The sequence below is a fragment of the Camelina sativa genome, chromosome 5, assembly GCF_000633955.1.
Source record: "Camelina sativa cultivar DH55 chromosome 5, Cs, whole genome shotgun sequence".
Classification (NCBI taxonomy): Eukaryota; Viridiplantae; Streptophyta; class Magnoliopsida; order Brassicales; family Brassicaceae; genus Camelina; species Camelina sativa.
In genome coordinates this window covers 13,202,948-13,209,360 of record NC_025689.1, presented here as the reverse complement: position 1 = coordinate 13,209,360, position 6,413 = coordinate 13,202,948, and positions in this window count along the sequence as shown.

Genomic DNA, 6,413 nt, shown 5'->3' with positions numbered 1-6,413 from the left:
AAAGCATTCTTGGCCAAGTTTTTCTCCAACTCCAGAACAGCACGTCTCAGGAATGAGATTTCCAGCTTCACTCAGAAGAGCTCAGAATCATTCTGTGAAGCATGGGAGCGTTTCAAGGGTTACCACAGCCAGTGCCCACATCATGGTTTCAGCAACGAGTCATTACTGAGTACTCTCTACCATGGTGTCCTTCCCAAAATACGTATGCTGCTTGATACCGCTTCTAATGGTAACTTCATGAAAAAGGATGTCGATGAAGGTTGGCAACTGGTGGAGAATCTCGCTCAGTCCGACGGCAACTACAACTAGGATTATGACCGCACATTTCGCGGCGACGCTGGGTCTGAAGAGAAGTACAAGAAGGACCTCAAGAATGTAAATGAGAAGCTTGACCGTATCTTGCTGAGCCAGCAGAGGAGCGTCCACTTCGTCTCTGAGGACGACCCTTTCCAAGTTCCAGATGGGGAGGGTGAGCAGAGTGAAGAGATCAGCTATGTTCAGAATCAGGGTGGCTACAACAAAGGTTACAACCCCTACAAGACGAATCCCAATTTGTCTTACCGAAGTACCAATGTTGCTAATCCACAAGATCAGGTGTACCCTCCTCAACAACAACAGCAAGGGCAACAAAAACCTTTTGTGCCTTACAATCCGGGATTCGCTCCAAAACAACAGTTCCAGCAGGGTTACCAAGCTCCCTCGGGACCACCGCCAGGATTCCGCCCTCAACCAGTTCAGCCTACACCAACCCCAGATCAAGAACTGAAGCATATGATGCAACAAATTCTTCAGGGTCAAGCTAGCGGTTCCATGGATACTGCAAAGAAGTTCGCTGACCTAAGTCAGCGGATGGAATGTTCCTACAATGATCTGAACGTCAAATTCGAAACTCTGAATTCGAAGATAAGGTACATGGAGGGCCAATCGGTTTCTACTTCTGCACCAAAGCCTGGCCAATTCCCAGGTAAAGCTGTTCAGAACCCCAAGGAGTTTGCCAATGCCATTACGCTAAGAAGTGGGAAAACATTGCCTCCCAGGCAAGGAGTACCAGACGTCACTGAGGACAGTGCGGAATTAGATGGGGAGGATTTTGGTCAGGATGACACTCAGATGGAGAACCCCGTCGAGGCAGTCAAAGATCCAATCGAGCCAGTGAAGCAATCCGAGCCTGAAGCTGTTAAGGAGCCTGCTGTTCCTGAAGACAGACCTGCGAAGTTCATCCCTCCACCGTACAAGCCTCCTCTACCATTTCCAGTGAGGTTCAAGAAGCAGCTTACTGAGAAGTACAAAGCCTTGTTCGAAAAGCAAGTCAAGGAGATTGAGTTGAGAATGCCATTGCTAGATGCATTCGCACTTGTTCCTCACTACCAGAAATTCCTCAAGGACTTGGTGATGGAGAGATCAAAAGAAGTTCAAGGCATGGTGGTACTAAGTCTTGAGTGCAGTGCAATCATCCAGAAGAAGGTTGTACCCAAGAAGCTCAAAGATCCTGGATCATTCACTCTTCCCTGCTCCATTGGACCCATGTCTTTTGAGAGGTGCTTATGTGATCTTGGCGCTTCAGTGAATCTGATGCCATTCTCTGTGGCTAAGAGGTTGGGTTTCACAAGGTTTAAGGGATGCGACATCTCCCTCATCCTTGCAGATAGATCAGTGAGACTTCCACATGGTATCTTAGAGGACTTACCTGTCAGGATCAGAGACGTGGAAGTACCAACTGACTTCGTGGTTCTGGAGATGGATGAAGAACCTAAAGATCCTCTGATTTTAGGAAGACCGTTCCTAGCGACTGCTGGAGCCATCATTGATGTCAGAAATGGCAAGATTGATCTTAATCTGGGCGATGACTTCATCATGAAGTTTGATATCAAGGATACTTTGAAGAAGCCAACAATAGGAGGACAAGTCTTCTATATTGAAGAGATGGATAAGTTGGCTGATGAGCTGTTGGAGGAACTAGCTGAGGAGGATCATCTCAAAACTGCTCTAACCAAGGATGGAGAAGAAGGGTTCCTGCATGGGGAGACAACTTGTTACAAGAATATGCTAGATTCCCACAGAGAAACGGATGGATCAGAGGAATTCGAGCAGATATCTGACGCAAAGGAGGTACGTGCAGTTGAGACAGAGAGTTCAGAACGTGATATCTCCCACTCGACCGCGATCATTCCAGACTCCCGTGCTGATGACTGGTCGGAACTGAAAGCTCCGAAGGTAGAACTCAAAACTCTCCCTTCCGGACTCAGGTACGTTTTTCTGGGAACCAATTCTACTTATCCTGTCATAGTGAATGCTAGGTTGAGTGATGATGAATTGGGGTTGCTAGTCACTGAGCTAAAAAAGTTTAGAAAGGCCATAGGTTATTCTTTAGATGATATCAAAGGAATCTCACCTAGTCTTTGCACACATAGGATCAATCTTGAAAATGAGTCTTATGCTAGTATTGAACCCCAAAGAAGATTGAACCCTAATCTGAAAGAAGTAGTAAAGAAAGAAATCCTAAAACTGCTTGATGCTGGAGTTATCTATCCTATCTCTGATAGTACTTGGGTATCTCCAGTGCACTGTGTACCTAAGAAGGGAGGCATAACTGTGATCAAAAACGACAAAAATGAGTTAATCCCAACTAGAACCATCACAGGACATAGGATGTGTATAGATTATAGGAAGTTGAATGCTGTATCTAGGAAAGATCATTTTCCTTTGCCTTTCATTGATCAAATGTTGGAAAGACTAGCTAGTCATCCCTATTATTGTTTCCTTGATGGGTATAGTGGATTCTTCCAAATCCCTATTCACCCAAATGATCAGGAAAAGACAACCTTTACTTGTCCCTATGGCACTTTTGCCTACAGACGCATGCCATTTGGTTTGTGCAATGCTCCTGCCACCTTTCAGAGGTGCATGACTTCAATTTTCTCGGATTTAATTGAGGAGTCAGTGGAAGTGTTTATGGACGACTTCTCTGTATACGGTTCCACTTTCTCCTCCTGTTTGTTGAATCTGTGCAGGGTATTGACGCGATGTGAGGAGACGAACCTGGTGCTGAACTGGGAGAAGTGCCATTTCATGGTTGAAGAAGGGATCGTTCTGGGACACAAAATTTCTGAGAAAGGGATTGAGGTTGACAAAGCTAAGATTGAGGTCATGGTTCAGCTTCAACCGCCTAAGACAGTGAAGGACATCAGGAGTTTTCTGGGACATGCTGGGTTTTACAGGAGATTCATCAAGGACTTCTCAAAAATTGCAAGACCTTTGACAAGGTTGCTGTGCAAGGAGGTTGAGTTCGAATTTGATGCAGCATGTTTGGAAGCCTTCAGCAAGATCAAGGAAGCCTTGGTATCAGCACCTATAGTGCAAGCTCCGAATTGGGATCATCCTTTTGAAATCATGTGTGATGCTTCAGACTTCGCAGTTGGAGCAGTTCTGGGACAGCGTATTGACAAGAAGCTTCATGTCATCTACTACGCGAGTCGCACCTTGGACGAGACCCAGGGAAGGTATGCTACCACAGAGAAGGAACTCCTGGCAGTTGTGTTTGCATTCGAGAAATTCAGGAGTTATCTTGTGGGTTCGAAGGTCATTGTGTATACCGATCATGCCGCTCTGAGACACATCTACTCGAAGAAGGATACCAAACCGAGACTGTTGAGATGGATCCTGCTTCTCCAGGAGTTTGACATGGAGATAGTTGACAAGAAAGGAATAGAAAATGGAGTTGCGGACCACTTGTCAAGGATGAGGATCGAAGATGCTGTTCCAATAGATGACTCAATGCCTGAGGAACAACTTCTGGTCGCCCAGGTTTGTGAGCAGATGCATGACGCCGGGGTTGAGAACCTAAAAATCAACTGTATAGCGATCACCTCGGATACTGCGCCATGGTATGCTGATTTCGTGAATTACAAGGTCTGTGGAGAAGTTCCTGATGATATGGATCCCTACAGGAAGAAGAAGTTTTTCAGAGAAGTCAACCACTACTTCTGGGATGAACCCTATCTGTACAAGAGAGGTTCTGACGGTCTGTTCAGAAGATGCATAGCAGAAGGGGAAGTACAGGGAGTGCGTGAGCACTGTCACGGCTCCACCTATGGAGGTCACTTCGCCACATTCAAGACAGCTCAGAAGGTTCTCCAAGCAGGTCTCTGGTGGCCAACCTTGTTCAAGGACGCTCACAGTTTCATCACCAAGTGTGATGCTTGCCAGAGGATGGGCAACATCACGAGGAGGAACGACATGCCCCAGAACCCGATCTTAGAAGTTGAGATATTTGATGTTTGGGGTATCGACTTCATGGGTCCTTTCAACCCGCCATCGAATGGCAATGTCTATATTCTGGTGGCAGTTGATTATGTTTCTAAGTGGGTCGAAGCCATTGCCAGTCCTACCAATGATCACAAGGTTGTTCTGAAGCTGTTCAAAAGCATAATCTTTCCAAGGTACGGGATACCCAGAGCAGTGATCAGCGATGGTGGTACTCATTTTGTCAACAAGGTGTTTGAGAGTATGCTGCAAAAATACGGGGTGAAGTACAAGGTGTCTACTGCGTACCACCCTCAGACCAGCGGACAGGTAGAAGTCTCAAATAAGCAGATTAAAGGTATCTTGTCAAGAATTGTTGGGGTTTCGAAGAAAGATTGGTCTGTGAAGCTGGACGAGACTCTCTGGACATACAGAACAGCATTCAAGACGCCAATAGGCAGAACACCTTTTCAGTTGATCTATGGTAAAGCATGTCATCTCCCTGTAGAGGTTGAGTATAAGGCACTTTGGGCTATCAAGTTGCTGAACTTGGATATTGACGCAGCTCAGGCTAAGAGGACTCTTGATCTACATGAGTTGGAAGAAATCAGACTTGACGCCTATGAGAGCTCAAAGATCTACAAAGAAAGGACCAAGAATTTTCATGACAAGAAAATCGTTGTCAAGGAGCTTAAGACTGGGGATCAGGTTTTGCTCTTCAACTCCAAACTTAAGTTATTTCCTGGAAAGCTTAAGTCTAGGTGGTCTGGACCTTTTGATGTCAAGGAAGTTCTGCCATTCGGAGCCATCACTTTCCTGAACAAAGATGGTAGTGAATTCACTGTAAATGTCAGAGAGTCAAGAAATATTTAGCTGACCAAGTCCGACCAGAGGGGTTTTCAGTTCCCCTCTATGAACCCCCAAAAGCCTAAAAAGCTGAAAAGTCAAGCTAGTGACTTTAAACAAGCTCACTTGGGAGGAAGTCCCAAAGGTATCACTGTAAATATTTTTTTTTAGGACTCTTGTGTTTTTAATTTTTGTTTTGGTTTTCTTGAGTTCAGGAATCTACAGAAGGGAGTCTAAGCAACAATAAAAAAATGCGGTTAAAAGAGTGAATTTAGAGTGAAGTCGAGTATAATGAGTTATACAGAAGAGATTGGGGATAAAAAATATATAAGGGAGAAGCAGTTCAAGGAGAGACTGTTGGTTTAATGAGGGAACAGAAGACAATATGGAGAAGGAGTCTTAATTATTGGTTTTATCAATCTTCTCCTCTCACCCACGTGCCCATCATTTCACCTCTTCTCACCCTTTGTTCCCCCCCACTAGACAAACAACCTTTATGTCTCATCCTCTCACATCATCCCACCACCACTCTCTTTTCCTCTCCACTTGCACTCTCTCTTTCTTCTCCCACTTGCACGACATCTTCACCATCCTCATTATTTAATCAAAACTCTCCTCACTCTTTACTCCCACCAACCAAACACAATTCTCTCACACCTCACCCTCTCTCTTTGTTTAATTTTCAAGACATCCTCACGAAAAGCAAAGGCACTGCGTTTCAACCCTCGCCGCCCCAACCGACGACCCAAGCGGTGAAGCTGCATCACTCGAGCCAACATTTCGAGCTCCCTCTATTCCCCGCTCGAGCTACCATCGAAGTACACTCGAGCCGTCGTCCTCCACTCGATCCCTCCACCTCGAGTCACTGATCGAGTCACGCCATCGAAGCTCCATCACACTCTTCACCCGACCCTCTCCGGACTCACCTCGTTCGAGTCGCACGCTCTTCACTCGACCCTCGCCGTCAAAATCTCGATCGAGTCGCGCCATCACAGCTCAACTCACGTCCGCTCGAGTCGCCGTCAAATTCTCCCTTGAGTCGCGCCATCACTATTTCACTCGATCGGTTTTCTCGCTCCATCGTCACCGCTCGATCCACTCGATACACTGAAGTCACCACCGTTCGATTCGACCAAATCCGACTCCGCTCGAGTCGCCGTCAGAATCACGACTCGATCCCCGCCGACATTGTGCCTCCACTCGAGTCGACCCTTTCTCCACTCGATCCACACGGCGAACTCACCAATCGATCCATATCCGACTTCTAAGTGAAACACTAAGTCACGCCGACAACACAACTTGATTTACTACGTTATCGGTTCACT